The sequence below is a fragment of the Myotis daubentonii genome, chromosome 3, assembly GCF_963259705.1.
Source record: "Myotis daubentonii chromosome 3, mMyoDau2.1, whole genome shotgun sequence".
NCBI lineage: Eukaryota > Metazoa > Chordata > Mammalia > Chiroptera > Vespertilionidae > Myotis > Myotis daubentonii.
In genome coordinates, this window is record NC_081842.1 from 129,684,593 (window position 1) to 129,701,242 (window position 16,650).

At 41.3% G+C, this 16,650-nt stretch overlaps 1 protein-coding gene across 10 annotated transcripts in view; it reads left to right on the forward strand.

Moving 5' to 3' along the window:
• The window catches only part of RREB1 (ras responsive element binding protein 1), a 145,653-nt gene that overhangs the window by 30,656 nt on the left and 98,347 nt on the right, over positions 1 to 16,650 (forward strand). Inside the window, exon 1 of one of the 10 annotated variants that reach the window (XM_059688539.1) lies at positions 13,530 to 13,589. The exons of the other annotated variants lie outside the window; for them this stretch is intronic. The gene's annotated coding sequence lies outside the window, so the exon portion shown is untranslated. Of the gene's footprint in view, positions 1 to 13,529; positions 13,590 to 16,650 lie in introns of those variants that run through there. 10 annotated transcript variants of the gene reach the window in all.

The following is a 16,650-nucleotide window of genomic DNA, read 5'->3' on the forward strand; positions in this document are numbered from 1 at the left end:
TGATCACTTTTCACTGGGCCACAGCATCCAAACCTGTGATTCTCAAGCCAGGGGGAAACTTTCCCTAACACACCTGCCAGGGCCTACTCCAGGAGATCCCAATGTAAGACTGAGGCTTGTCCATTTAAAAATGCTTTCTGGGTGATTCAAACAGGTTACTTTTACATTTATAGCAAATGAGACAGATGAATACATTTGAGCCACTGGGAATTTAAAAAAAAATAGATTTAGGAAATGACAGAAACCTTGAAATTCTCTCATCTGATGCTTGCTCATTGCAACCCTGTGTTTTCTACTAAGCAAGGTATTGTGGTACCTCTGCTAGAATAGGCTGTCTGCATTGGCGAGTGTAAATGCCACTAATTAATTTTTTAAGAAGTTGGCGCTCTGACAGAATGATCAGGGATGCTGAGTAGCTGGTACCAGATGTTTCTTTTGTTAAGGCCATGGATAGGTAATGTCACAGGTAATAAGGCTACCAGCCTTGATCTGAAGCTGTGGATTTTGGGATCCTGAATATTTTCTTTAAAAAGGGGAGGAGGAGGATGTACTCTCTGGTTTCTAGTCATCCTTTTTCCCTTGCAAGGTTCTCCCAGCATTATCTATGTAGAGGTGTTTACTCAGTTATTATTAGGCCCAGTTCTTGTTAGAAGCGGGTATGTGGTACTTGGGGACTCTTGACCCTCTTGCTCACCATTTTGCCACAGCTGAAGGGACAGCCTGTGCCTCTAACTAAATTCATTCCTTGTTTCACTCCTTTACTGTGGAACAACAGCAAGTCGGCTGCTCATCATTTCGTGTGCAGACTTTACAGCCTCTAACAGCCATGGCTTTTGCAGTTTATGAATGCACCATTTGTTGTTTCAAGCACAACTGTTGGATACAACTGGCCTTGCAGCCCACTCTGCCTGCAAGCAGAGTGCATCACTGCTGCCTTTTTCCCCCTTTTCTTTCTTTCTTTTTTTTCCCTGCATAGACCAGATTTTTGCTTTAAATACCACCATTTTGTCCACACTATAGTTTCTTTGACCCAGCTTACATTTTTGAAATATAAGTTTCAGAAATAAGATTTTATTTGCTCAAATTGTTACTATAGGGGTTCTGAATAAGTTGCAAGTATTTTACTTTATAAAGCATTAAAAGAGAAGATTATTTTTGTGGCTTGGTTTTGCATATATGCTTTTTAATAATCTCAACCATGTAACTTTGAAATTGTGTTTCTAAATTGTATTGAAGTTAGAAAGTTTTGTTTTTCCTGGGTCATTATATTTCCTTCTTTTAAAACTTTATACACAATCTCTTTGTCTTCAAGTATTGTCTTTAGTTAAAAGAGAAGCTATCATAAACTCTCAAGGTGGTTTTCTAGAGTATTTGGGTATCATTTCCAAAATTGATACCATTAATGCTAAAATTTTTACTTCTATTTTGTTTCTCTCATATTCATTCTTGGGCTCTGTAAGTACATACAGTGTCCCCCCAAAATATATACACTAACAGCTGATAACTCACTTAATTTTCACTTCTTTTTAGGTTTAACTGATTTGAAATAATGGGTGAAGCAAGACAAAGCTTTGAACAAAGAATATTTATCCTAAAGTGCCACTAGACTTTTTTTTTTTAATGGGGATGTATAATGATAAAGTTTATAGTACAAAACTGGCAACAGTCGATGAATTGAGGGAACACACATACATAACAAAATGATTCTTGATGTCTGCGATTTCATTGCTTCGTGTTAGCAGTGCCTGGACTAGAGCAGTCATCAGTTTGAAAACAGGCATTGACAAAAAAAAAATAATTATTCATTTCTGTAGACTCTTAAATTTTGAAAATAAACACTGACTTTATAATCTTTCAAAGTGTGTATACATTTTTTGGGGACACCCTGTCTATGTTACATACATTGACAGTATTCCTTCTCATTGTATTTTAGTTAAAAGTGTGTATTAACACAGTTTTCTGCTGTGTTTTACATATTCAACAACTGGGCCAAATGGTTGGTTCTGACTGCTTTTAGGCTTCTTTGTTCTGGCCAGGGAGACAAATTTGTGTTAAAACAGCAGTAAACATCCTACAGCAACCAACGCTGCGACCTCAGTGTCCTGGAGCTTCCAAAAAGGAAACCATCATTTGCTGAAAATGAGGAAACTTTCTTTAGTTGAATTTTAAAGTAGATATTTAGGTTTCAAGGAATATTTGTTCTCTTTCATAGATTATGGAGGCCTTGGATTGCATTTACATTTTGTTAAAATTGAGACATACTAGTATGTTTAAGGAAAAAAGTGCAACCTTTTGTGAGGTTCCTGCTTTCCTTTTCACCTCACTCTTTGGAGGAGGGAATCTGCCTTTCTGTCAGGATTAAATCTCCCACTGCCCGAAGCGTCCTTAAGGTCCACGGAAAGCCTACGCAGTTACAAACAGGTTCAGAGGAAAGTGAGCCCAGGTTTTACTGATTCCAGAGCAGTTTTCTCAACCACGAAGCTGCTCTCAACTTGTAGAGGGCCTTTTCCATATGCGGCCCTGCATTTCCATGCTTGGTTTGATCTGTACCATAAGCTGGGTAAACGCTCATTGGACATTTCTCCCTTCATGTTGTTCCTTGACTGCTCTTTTCCTGTGATTAATATGTATGTTGCTTAAAATGGCAACTGAAACATCACCAGGTATTTTCACCAGGTAGAAACTGCTTTTCCTGTGTCAAAACAACCAGTGTGGCTTAGTTGATGCTTCTGTTGCTAAGCAGGTAGATTTCTGGTCTGCAAGCTGTCTATTAACCCTATAAATGCCTAATGTCAGGCAAAAAAATAACAAGAAGAAAATCATTAACCTTATGCTTCCTTCGTACATAGTGGTTTGTTCAAGTGCATGAAAACTGGGCCTGGCTCAGCCTGTCTTGCACTTACCTATGTTTGAGGACCTAACCTCACTTTAGGTATATTCAAGGGGAGGAGGAGAGTTAGGAGTTGGAGCGGGCTGAGGAGTTGATATTGTCCAGCAAGATGACAGCCCTAAAAGCTTGTAGTGAAGGTCTCATACTATATGATAAAAATTATGGATTTGAGACTAGTCAGTAATGTGTTTAGCCTTTTTCTTTGGGACCTTTCACTACAAGTCTGCCTCAAATTGCAGTATGGCTGTGGGAAAAGAAGAGGAAAGAAAGGAGTTGCTGTTTGCATCCATTTGCCAGAAAGGAGTTAACAGAACATACCACAGAACAGGTTGGGCAAGACTGTTTAAGCCAGTGATGAAGCCTGCCCCCCCCTTCCCCCCCAGCCTGTCTGTCTCTTTCTCTCTCCCTCTCCCTCTGTCTTCCTCTCTCCCTCTCCTTCTCCTTCCTCCTCTGTTCCCCCTTTCCTCTCCAGGACTTTAAAGCATCTTCAGATTATACCCTTACCGCTCCCCCCCCCCCCCGCCTCCCCCCCCCCCCCCCCCCACACACACACCTCCACCACCAGCCTCAGTGTCTGGCTTTCCTTCTCCTGAGCAGAACATTTGATGTGATGAAAATGCTTTGTGCTCATGAGGAGCCTATGTGAGAGGCCTCAGCCTTGCCAGCTGTTTCTCCAGAAACTGATGGCATGCTAGCCCATGCCCTTCATCATGTAACATAGGCCCCATTCAGCAGACATTATTCAGTGCACAGTTATGCTTATGTGGGACCATGGGGTGGATGCCCTGTGCGAGGAGTAGGAGGAGGAGAGGGCAGGAGGCGAGGTTGGATGGAGAGTGGAAGGCAGTGAGGGGGGTCCCTGCGCTCCAAGTGTCAGTAAGTCATGAGACGTTGCTTTTTGAAGCATCTGAAGTTAGCTTGGACTTAGGGGATGTTTTGTGGCCATAAATGCGGAGAAACTGAGCTCTTTACAAGCCAGGTCTGGTCTCATGTAAGTTCTGTACGGTGTTTGTATCTAATCCCTGCGTAAACAGCCCATATATAGGCATGCTTCAGCTCACTATAGCACACGTTGCAGGGGAACCTCTCCCAGTGCACAGACTGTCCGGTACTTAGCAGCAGGCCCCAGCTATTTCTGTTGTGGCTTCCTTTTCTTTCCTGGTGGGAGGGGGAAGAGGGTTCTTTTCTCGCCATCTTCACAGTGCCTGATCCTAGTGTGTCTGGCACTCTGAAAACTAATGAAACTGTATTGTCACGTGAGAAGAAACTGAATCCTCTTTGTACATCTGTTTTAGAATAAAAACCTTGTTTTTCTTAGTATTTTTAACACCACACACGTTTTCTGTTTTATGGTCCCTAGTCTTGAGCTGTTTTGTTTTGTTTTTGGAGCATCTTTTAACACTGTGAGGGTGAGCTCTCCCTTGTAGCGTTCATTATTGGCACCCTTAGAGAAGTTGCTTTCGTATCGTCCTCCCCCTTCCCCACCACTGTTTCCGCCCAGATCTCCATGGGCTGCCCTGCGTTTACAACACTGCGCCCTCGGATTGCCAGGGCAAAGCATGCAGCTCTCCGCAGGACTGACCGTGGCCGTTTTCCACTTGGCAGGGCTGGGTCTGTGGAGCGGGGAGGACGTAGTAATAAGAAATGCAGCTGTTTTTTTCGTTGGAATACCTAAGGATAAGCACTCAGCTTGTTGGAGTGAGCCTTATGGTTCAGATAAGGCTTCTTCCTCTTCCTCCTCTTTTCTTTCCCTTCCGTCCCCCTCCCTCCAAAGGCTATGCCTTTCTTCTCAGGCCAAATGTATATTATGATAACCTTTGACGAAAAGGTGATCTGCAGTCCTGGCTATCTGGATATCACATAAAGAGACAAGATGGGCACTTTCTTTGCCTTGTTTTCTTTCTTTGGCCTCATCAGAGTGTATTATATCTGACTATGTGACAGTTAATTGTACCATCCTTCCCGTTTCTTAAGCTGTTAAGCCCCTTCTGTCTGCCTCCATCAGGCCTCTTTGTTTGAGAAGTTCCTAATGCAGTAGAACAAAGTGACAGTTTTCTTACTTGCTGAAGTCTCTAAAGCACATTTATTATGTATGCTCTTTATCGTCTCTTTTTTAGAATTTTATTCCTTCAACTCATATAATTGAGTTGTTCCACGTAGTACAAGTGATTTGATGAGTTAAAACTTCCTCAAAAACATCAGAGATTCCAGAAAAAAAAAAAATTCGATTTTTTTTAAGGCTATGTGTATTTATTTCAAACTATTAATGAGGCTTGGTGGAAAATTTAAGAGTATGACACTGGGGCCCTGGCCCATATGGCTAAGTCGTTAGAGCATCAGCCAGTGCACTGAAGGGGTTGAGGGTTCAAAACGTGATCAAGGGCATGTATCTGGGTTGTGGATTTTATCCCGCCCCCCTCCCACCCCACCCCCAGCCATACAACCAATCAATGTGCGTCTCTCACATGATGTTTCTGTCTCTCCCTGTCCCTCTCTTCCCCTCCCCTCTCTTTCTAAAAATCAATAAATCAATGGAAAAAATATCCTCAGTGAGAATTAATAAAAAATAAAGCAAACAAACAAAAAAGAGTACAACACTGGATACTGCCAGAGTACCAGTTGCTAGTATGGAAACAGCAACTAATTGGTATTTGATGGGCTCCAAAGTAATATAACACTTATGTGGAGGTCACTTATTTGACATTCTTGGGTCCAGAATATTCATCATGTGAGTCAGAGAGAACCAGCAGGAGGTGTGGGTTTATGCAAAATAAAGCTTTCAGAAGTCTTGATTTATGATGATCTTTTAGGTCCACACTTTAGCACTATTTATTACTTTAGATATGGCCATGGCCATGGCCATGACCACCTGGTTTCTCCCATGTCCAGCAACAATAAGTTAGAGGCCAAAGTTGGTGGTTAGAAGTGGATAAAAGCCATCAGAAGGAGATAATGCTGATAGCAACAAGAAAGGGCTTCAGGGGATGAGGCAGAAGAATGCTAGCAGTATGGCTGGTTACCATTGGGGGAAACTGGGTCAAGTGAACAGAGGAGCCCTCTCTGTTATTTCTTACAACTGCCTGTGTTCTCAATAAAAAATTCAGTTAGCCCTAACCGGTTTGGCTCAGTGGATAGAGCATCACCTCATGGACTGAAGGGTCCCAGGTTCAATTCTGGTCAGGGCACGTACCTCTGTGGTTGCAGGCTCGATCCCCAGCCCTGGTCGGGGGCCCTTGCAGGAGGCAACCAATCGATGTGTCTCTCTCACATCGATGTCTCTCTCTGTTTCTCCTCCTCCCTTCCACTCTCTCTCTCTAAAAAAAAAAAAAAAGTCAGTGGACAAAATACCCATGGGGTGAGGATTAACAACAACAAAAAAAGCACGGTCCACTGAGGCCTATGGGATAGAGGCAGAACTGAAGCAGGAGGGATATTTACCCTAGTTTCCGAAGGCACCTTGTGTAATAGTTGTTCATCACCATGATCCTGAGTCACTGCCCAAAAAGGTTAGATTAATCATACATTGATTCACCAGGCTCTGCTTAAGGAGAGGGGGAAGTTTGAAAGATAATTTAGAATGATTTACACCCAGGAGTTTTATATGGAAAATTAACTTCTGAATACTTCCCTCCACAACGCCCCTCAGTGATGTGCAGCTGCTTTATGAGTTAACATGAAGGGTTAGGATGAACCTTCCAGTGTGTTCAGGTGGACACTAAAATGTAATGTATTTTAAAAACTCAGATTTGCAAGAAAAGGAAATGATTCATTAACAGATTCAAGTGATGTCCCAATTATTATTAGATTGTTAATCTGTATTCCTGATGAGAATATTTTCATATTTTAAACTAAAATAATACACAAAGTGTCATGAATTTTAAATAGCAGGTGATAGAGAAGACCCTCTCCTCAGTCTGCTGGGAACCAGAGAAGTCTTGGGTACCCTGGGAAACGCAGTCTCTGTTGAAAAGGAGTTCTGAGCTTAAAGGAAGCCTCAGAGAACTTGAATATCTAAACAAGTTAACGTTAAGCCATCATGACCAATAAAAGGAAGGAATGGTGTTTCCCTCATGCCTACTATAAGCTTATTCTAAGAATCATAGAATTTAGAGCCGGGAGGGACTTAGTAGTCTCTTGGTCTTTTTTTACGAGTTTGCCCTCATTTTACTCAATATTTTCCCATAATTTATATCTGCTCAGAATTGAACATGTCACCTGGAATTGTGTCCACGTGGCTTTTTATATGTTTGCTTGGCAGAGTTTATTATATTTGTTGATTATTTGTTAATTTTATTCTCAGTAGCTACATGGAGCTAACTACAGCATTTCATGGTGGGACACCAAAATCTTCCTCCATTATTATTAAGTATTTTGGACATTTTCATATGGTTGAAAACTCCCCAGGGTAGCTAATATTTTTAAGCATTTTGTTTTTTATCTGCTTCAGTATGGAACATTGCTGGCCCTATTTTAATCATACCTATAGATGCATTTTATTTACATATTAGCTTATAATAGTATTAAATTTAAGTCTTTTGTGCTCTTAGATTTGCTATAATTCATAGTTAACATATGAATAAAACTGGTATAAACTTTTCTGCTCCTGAATCAAATACCTTTTTTTTTTTAACTAAGAGAAATGGTTCCCATTGAAAATGTAAATTAGTTTTGAAATTTGGTCTCCTGAGTGTCCATGGAAACTGTACCACTTGATTGCCATGCCGAAGAGGGAAAGTATTTTCTTATGGTTAGACATTTGTGCCTCTGTCAGGGAAGGGAAATGTATGTGAATTGCATGTAAGAAATAGGCATTCGTTATCTGGGTGTTAGACGCTCACAGCAAATGGAAAAGTCATAAAAACCATTACTTCCTAGGACAGTGATGGCGAACCTATGACACGCGTGTCAGAGGTGACATGCGAACTCATTTTTTTGGTTGATTTTTCTTTGTTAAATGGCATTGAAATATATAAAATAAATATCAAAAATATAAATCTTTGTTTTACTATGGTTGCAAATATCAAAAAATTTCTATATGTGACACGGCACCAGAGTTAAGTTAGGGTTTTTCAAAATGCTGACACGCCGAGCTCAAAAGGTTCGCCATCCCTGTCCTAGGAAGTGAGGAGCAGATCTTTGCCATGACTTTTTGGGTAGAGACAGGGCAGAGGAATGGGGCAGGAGGAATGGAGCAGAGGTGAAAGAGCTTGTGCCTCGTTCTGTGTGTAGCTTGTGAAGCCACCTGCAACTCCTTGCACTGGTTCAGTTTGAGACGATGTGCTTCCAGCATCCACTGGGTAGGCGGGCCTCAAGGACAACTGGAGCTGGAGGTGCGAGGAAGGCGGGGGATGGGGGTGACATCCATCCAGGCAAGGATTTGAACAGCTGCTGGCTGCCTGGAGATCAGCCTCCATGAATCACAGGCACAGAGCCCTCATCGGTGTGACTGGAGGCTGAGCATGAAGAAGGCAGGGAGCGTGCTTTCAGTGAATACTCCGAGGCCCCAGGAGCACTTGAAAGGCATGACAGAAATGTGTTGGGCAGTTGTTAGTATCTCAGTTCATAACGTGCATTGTTTGTTTTAGTTAAAAGCTTTCCCCTTCACATAATCCTAATCTTTTATTGAAAGTAAATGCTGACACAGTCTGCTTCAAAAGCTGACTAAAATGGCTTTTACTGTTATTTATTGGGGTGGGGGATTGAGAACCAAAGAGAAGAGTTTGATCAATTGATTTAAGGCTGTTGGAGGATTGAAATGTTACTTGATTGTTGATCTTATCCAGGATTTCGATATGTTAAGAAAAGTAGACAATGCTTGCTTTTATCCAAGGGATTTCAGTAGTCATAGGATCTGCACACCAGCCCCCTGGAGCGGTCTCTGCTGAGGAGTCTGTGGAGAGGAGGAACTTGAGAATGCATGGGATGTGCTGGTTTGGGAGTCACTTAGTCAAGAGTTAGTTTTCCTCATGCTCTTAGGTCTGCATGAAAGTTGCACGTCACAGGGACATGATATCTGTATGGCCTACAACTGATTTGGGTGCAAGTTGGAGGAGGCGGTGGTAGTAAGAGCAGTGGGAGCAGCTCTGCCGATGGGCCCACTGCAGTTCCCTGCATGCCTGGGAGAGGGTGGCAGGCCCTGCTGGGCTGGCCTGGGGATAGAGAAAACCATCTTGTTAAGCTCCCAAAGTAATTCCCAGCATGTGGACAATATGTAGACGTCTGCAACCACAAACCTCTTTGGGCAATAAATAAATAAATGAAAGGGTCTTATTGGCTAAATAAAGCATCATGTTAATGAACTCCCAGGAATTGACTTATAGCTTGATTCATTATGAACATGACTATGGAAGAATTAAACTGAAGAAGTTAGACTGCAAAAATCACATGAGATCGCTTTTATATGGCTTTCATTTTCTTTTTTAAAAAATATTTTCTATTGATTTCAGAGAGGAAGGGAAAGGGAGAGAGAGATAGAAACATCAATGAGGAGAGAGAGAGAGAATCATTGATCTGCTGCCTCCTGCACACCCCCCACTGGGGATCGAGCTCGCAACCTGGGCATGTGCTCTTGGCCAGAATCGAACCCTTCAGTCTGCAGGCCGATGCTCTATCCACTGAGCCAAACCAGCCAGGGCTGGCTTTCATTTTCTAAGTGTGGATGTTCCTATTACGCTTCTTGAAGACGCAAACAGCGATGCTGATCTGAGGATACATCATGAGCCTTGTAAAATCAACTTGCTAGATAATAGGAAGTTTTCAGGGGTTTTACCGGAGAGTACTAGCAAGATGTGATGCTGAATTGTTTTTGTTTGGTTTTTTTTTTAGCTCTGTGATTATTAATATATCCACCTGTGATCTAATTGCACATTATCCTTGTTATCTCTGGTAGCTCCTTAATGAAAAGTAAAGAGGTAACTCTGTTTTAAGGCACACGTGGAGATTATTGGTCTCCTTGATGTCCTAAAGGTAGTGTGTCATATGATTTTTTTAAAAAATAGAGATGTGCAAAGTTTCAGGTTTTCATTTTTTAAAATGACATTTTCAAGTCTCCTGAAAGAAATGAAAAAAAGAAAAAAAAAATCCCCTTACCAAAGAAACCCAACAGTTGCTGAATATTAGAGAAATTCAGCTTTTATCATTGGGGCATTTTTATTATTTTCGAACTCTGACTACAGCTGAGTTGTAATGTGTGACCAAATGCATTACATGAGTATTTACCTTTTTTCTTTTTGGCCACAATGGAAGTACCTAAAGAGATGGAATGTGACACACCCAGAGAATGAGACACTCACGGGGCCTAAAAACTTGAGAAGGCCAGAAGCAGCAGGATCCCTCATATTAACACTGAGCTTTGCCAGGGCTAATTGGGGAGCAGAGAGCCATGAGCTCCTTCGAAGATGAGTTTGAAAGCATGTGCACGCACTCAGTTAGGAAGAGTTAGGGAGAATTCCTCACCTGTGAGATTAGCTGTAGCGCCCACTCAACTAAAGTCCTCCTCATTGAGGGCCCTGCAAAAAAAGCCTGTTTTGCTCTATAGACCAGGAAGGACCCTCTGTGATTCCAGTACATATTTTAAAATTCTCTCCTTAATTCTTTTAATTTTGTATTTCATAAGTTTCCTAGTTTAAGTTGTTGAGGTGCTCTAGATTATATTTTGTTTTGGCTCTGTGTGTGTGGTGGGGGTAATTTTTGTGAGAAGAAAATCTTTTTTTTTATGTTTATACACATGGCCAGGAAGGTAAATTGCAAACTTTTCCTAGGTTGCCCAGAAATTATTATATGTTTTAAAGAGCAGTTTGTGGTTAAATGGTGATGTTTTTACCTTATAGAGACCACCTCCCATTTGGGCAAAATACGTTATCAGTTTGACATGATTTAATAAATCAAGTGCAACCCTTTTCCTATGGGCTGCCTGAGAGTCAGGGAGTCCAGGGGTGCATGTGTGTGCCCATGTGCTTTGTTTCATGGAGCTCTTGATCTGAGTCCTTCGGTGTATTTACTTTTCACATTTTCAGTACTTCTTAGCATATTTAGCTTTCTAAATTACTGGCAACTGTTACATAATCATGTTGCAGTAAAGAATTTTTATATTTGGTTGGAAACAGACCCCAAATAGGAGGGGCCAGGAGTGAGGAGAAGGGGAGTGAAATAAAGGGGAGACATCTGTAGCACTTTCAACAATAAAGATAATTTTTAAAAATACCTAATCTATTTTGATGAATTGAAGTGAATAAAAATAGGGTAGAAATCCTAGCTAACTGATTTTAACCTCACATAAATGTTTGATAGGTAGGACCTAATAAGACTGATGTGGAGGTTCTTTTTTATAAAGATGATAGGAATTGTTTTAGTTGGGTTAAGCGCCATGTGGAGCATCAAACCAACCTAAAAATCTGTGTCTCAGCTCATAAAATGCCATTGCTTGTTTATGTGAAATTCACTATAGGTTCAGCAGCTCTCTAGTGTAGCTCCCTTCCAAAGTGTGGCCCAAGGATCCAGCTGCTGTCATCTGGCTTTCAGGTCACCATAGTAAGGAAAGGCTAGGCTAGAGGGTCACATGTAAGCTTTTAAAAGCTTCAGACTGGGAGTGATACACATCTTTCTTTTCTCACAGCTGATTGGCCAGAACTTGTCACGTGGTCTGCCACATGCAGAGGTGTAGGGGTGCTAGGCATTGTGGAGGAACACATGGATATTCTCTGAGCGGTTAACCTCTTTCAGGCATATTTGCCACTCTCCTTTCTTATTTTATCTCCTTAAGGCTCTCGGTGCACATAAATAAACTAGGTAAGGCTTAGGCCTGAAACATAGAACATAAGGAGTTAACTCTTCCATAGAGCAGTGGGTCCCGAAGTTTGACCTCTAGACCAGCATCCGCTGGAAACTTGTGATACAGATTCGTAAGCCCCACTTGCAACGTTCCTCTCATGGCACACATAAACTAAAATTTACTAAAATTCTGTGGCACACTAAAAATTATATTTTTTGCTAATCTGACAAAAAATAGGTATAATTTTGATTCATGCACACTGGATGGTTATTGTTGGTTGGCTCTTTTCTTCTCTTTTCTTTTCTTTTCTTTTCTTTTCTTTTCTTTTCTTTTCTTTTCTTTTCTTTTCTTTTCTTTTCTTTTCTTTTCTTTTCTTTTCTTTTCTTTTCTTTTCTTTTCTTTTCTTTTCTTTTCTTTTCTTTTCTTTTCTTTTCTTTTCTTTTCTTTTCTTTTCTTTTCTTTTCTTTTCTTTTCTTTTCTTTTCTTTTCTTTTCTTTTCTTTTCTTTTCTTTTCTTTTCTTTTCTTTTCTTTTCTTTTCTTTTCTTTTCTTTTCTTTTCTTTTCTTTTCTTTTCTTTTCATTTGAAAAAGAGAAAACAAGTCAGTGCCCCTGACTAAATAGTCCGGTATTGCATGTTTCAAAAATTCTTGCAGCACTTGTGCCACGGCACACCGGTTGAAAATCACTGCCCTAGATGAACGGAATGTCTTTATCACCTGTTGAACTGATAATTAGTGAATCAACCCTGCACTTGCTAGTGTATTTGTGTAATAAACCTAAGTTCAGGTGTGACAAGCATTTGGGGGGTTTGTACTATATGTCCCAGACTGTATTTAAGCATTTTGCTGATTTAACTTGTTTCTCACAGCAACCATATGTTGTAGGTATTATCATTGTCTCCATTTTACAGATGAGGAAACTGAGGCAGAAAGCGGTTCCATAATTGTCTGCAAGTGGTCCCACAAGGTCAGGCTACTTACCATAGCTAGCAAGTAGAAGAGGCAAGATTTGAACCTGGGTAGTCCGCTTGCTGAGCTTAGGGTGGAAACCTACCAGGCCTTGCACTGGTTATTCACGTTTTCTTGAATGGAGACCATTTCAGAATTAGCAGGAAGTGTGTTGTGTCGGTGGCAGTTCACATTACAAGCTCATTCCCCCCCCACCACCAGCTTCATTCGTTGGTGGTTTATGTGGGTGGGGGGGTAACAGTATTGGCCAACCCTGAGGATGCATGGCGAGGCAGCAGTTGCCCAGTCATTTAAAACTGAACAGTAAATAGAATGGGGTTGCTGGGGTAGAACGGAGCTGCTAGTGGGAAGTGCTTTCTCAGAGTGAGGTAGTTCAGTAACATCAGAAAAACATTTTCTTCATTTAGCCTGTGTGTGAGCTTTAGGCTTATGAAAGAAACCTTTCTCATAAGCTTCTCTTTTTATTCTTCTCAGATCTTTCATTTTCCATCTTCCTGTCCTCTCTGAGATGCTCATCCGAGGCCTGATTCCATGAGACTGTCTGAAGAAGGTTTTTGTTACGTTTTTATGAGCAGGACTTGAGTTTAATAGATAAAATGTGTTTTTACTTCCAAGGAAATTGATAAAAGGGTTCTTCCTCTTCCATTTGGGAAATTCGGGTAGAGTTAGATGTGATCTAATCTTTTGAATTTTGAACGGATTGAGTTGAAAAGGATCTTCCAAATGACATTGAGAACTACTTTTCAAGCAGTTGTTTTCCCTTGCATCCTTTAAAAAAAATTTTAATTATTAACTGCATTTTCTTTCTCACAGGTGGGTCTGTTATGTGTTGTTGTTTTAGGTGTACTTTGCTGGCCCGTGTATTCATTCCCTTGCCTTCTTTGTCTCTTGTGCTCAGCAGACTAGAACTGAGACAGCTTCTTGGCAGCTCTGCCCAAGACGGTACCAGCTCTGACTCTAGGTAAAGGATAAAGATAGCATCACCCCTTTCGGTTTTCATGTTGGCTGGGAACAGCTGCTATGCTTTGTATAGTTATGAACATAACATTTCATTCCAGAATTGCTGAAATTTTTAGTTTTCTGCAAGCCAGTGCTTAACCATGGGGTTTTAGGGTCTAGAATTTGCCTTTGAGAAACAGTTGCTTGTCTTGGAGTTTAGTAATTTATGAGCACAGAGATGTAGAGGAGAAAGGTGAAGATTATTTGCCTGTGTTATTTTGAAGATCCAGTTTCTTCCTTTCCTTTCCTTCATCACTTCCTTTCCCATCATCTCATACAATGGTTTAATTTACTTAGGTACTTTAATAGAGGTGTAGATAATTGAAGTAAATCTTGAGTCAGATCTAAACAAAAGAAGAAAGAACTGACCTAAGAAAGAGCAACTGAACTTACACTAATTGAGTCACCGAGCCCTGAGCATGAATTTGCCAGACCAGCATGCCCTGGGAACCCTGGGCTGGCGCAGGGCTGTGCTTTCTTAAGAACTAACCCCTGCGAGTCCTGTGTGGTGTCCCAGTGGCGTTCTGCACTGAGCTGCATCTGGGTTAGAGCTACAAAGTTCAGCCGGAAAACAAAGCAAAAGCCACTTTGGGTTGGGTATTTGGGAAACATTTTGAGACCTGGCGCCCTTGGTATTTGTAGAGAGAATCCATTTGTTTACTGTTTATGAGAGCAGCTACATGTGTAAATTGGGCATCTGTTGGAAGAAACATAACAGGCTTGCCTCAAATAGCAGGAATAAAAGATGTAGCCATTTGAAATCACATAGTTTTCCTCCCTTCTCCTTAGCCAGCCAGCCAGAGTAGGAAACAGATAACAGACTCACTCTGAGTAGGAGGAGAGGGTTCCAGAGGGCAGCCTCCCTGCTGCCCTGAGCTCGTTTTTGTTGCAGAGTACCATGAGACCATGTGGCTGTGATACCTAAGCCAACCGAGAGTCCCCCCTGTACGCCTTCATCATCCCTGGCCCCAGGGAGGCCTTATTATCACTGACTACCCCTGTCCTGCCGCCAGCTCCCCTGTGGTCCTTTGCTCCTTACACCATAGTTCCCTTTTCTCCTCCTCCTACTCACAGCATATGACCTGCTGCCTATTTTCTTGAGATTACTAATCAATAAAATAATTGAGTGTTACTGTGTGCTCAAGATTAAGACCATTTAACCATAAGCTTCCTTGAGCACCCCTCCAGATGTCTTTACTCTCCTGTTTTCAGACTCAGAAGGGTTATGCCCCCTTCATTGCTAATGCTGTCACATTTATTTGGACACTGCCCTTTCTCCTCCTTCCTGGGGACCTCATTCCTAAAAGGCCTTATTGCTGTCTCAGTAGCTTAAAATGGGTGTTCCTCATATTCCTTCCTGCCCTCTTATCTCTGAATGTCAGCTCACCTAGCTCAGGCCTCAGCTCTCTGTGGAGGGGTCAGTCCCACATGCACTCCGTATCTCCGATTTTTCACTAATATACTAATCCCATAGTACCAAGACCTTCCCTTCCGAGTCCTCTCCTTTTCCTCACTTTCCAAGTCTCTAAAAAAGCATTTAACCCACCCTCCTTAGCAGTCACCATTCTAGTGTCCCAGGAAATCGAGCCTGTGTCAGAAGCAACTTACTCCATAGCTCCCTCTTGTTTGTTTCAGGTCCGCAAAGTTCTTTGAAAGATGTTCAGGCTTACCTTTCCCTATCTATTCCCTTTGTTCCCATTTTAGTCAGTTCTCCTTCTCCTGCACTCCCATACCATGTTCAGACAGGTTTTCTTAAAATTTGACGTCATTTCTCCCCACTGCCCCAGTTCCCCATAATTTGTGTCCTCCCCTCCCCCAGCCTCTGTAATCAGGACCTGGCTTCTGGTGGTCCTTACTGGGTTTCGTCTCCTCCACCCTCCCTTCCACCTGATACCCTTCACTTACACAGGCCAGTGGGGTTTTTTTGGACTCAATTAGTATTGCATAGATAGCACAGTTCTCTTACATTCTTGTTTTCTTTTTCTCCTTAGCTAGGTGGTGAGCTCCTGGACCCCTCTCCCCCAGTCTAGTAGTAGATCAATAGTTACTAATAGAGGTAACTGACAGATGTATTTTTATCATCAAGAAATATTTGAGAGCCTTAAGTAGAATATTTTTCCCAAAAAAGGGAGAGAGATTTCAGGGCCCATTTGTTTATTTTTTCAGAAAGGCTTTTTTTGTTTGTTTGTTTTCACCTTCAAAGGACTCATGAGAAAACAAGGACAGGCCAGCCCCTCCCCCAAGCACCATTTAATCAGTCACTTTTCCCACTCTCCTCGTTATGATTCTTAAATTTTATAGTTAATATAATCCCTTTTATAGACAATTTATTTTATTTATGCATTGCAATTTAAGAACTGTTGGGTACATAGAAGACTCAATTTTAATTTTTGGCTTCTATTTAAAAGGCTCACTAACGCCCCTATTACTTTTTGTTAATTGCAAAACAAACATCCTCCACAAGACCACACACTATTCTGGGACCCCTTTGAGATTCCCAGGAATTGCTAGTGCTTGGGCCACATTTACACCTATAGGTGGATTCACAGGAAACCACCTCTCTGCCTTTGATGGCCTAGAGATGGTGATAGTACATGCATTCAGAAGTTTTAAGCTAAGAGTATCAAGAAGCTAACTCTTGTTAGTCTTCTAACCGTTATTCCTGGCATAATGAGGAATAGAACAAAACCACGGAAGCACAGTGACATAGATGGGGCTCACAAGGATTCCCCCACCCCCACCCTCCTTTCTGTAGGATGAGTTCTGTTCTAGAATTATAACTGTTTGTAGCAGGAATTGGGAGATTGTTTAGAGGATTGATTTCACTAACTTTTGTTGAGTTATTGCCATGTATGTGTCAGATACTATTTAAAGTGAATTACATGGTTGATCTCATTTTCATAAGAAAAAGGAAGGTTTGAAAGTCTGATCAAATTTATGGACTCTTTCTCCAAAAGAAATGAATACCACATAAATTTTACATACAGTTTCAAGGGTATGAATCTCATACATGTTTATAGAAC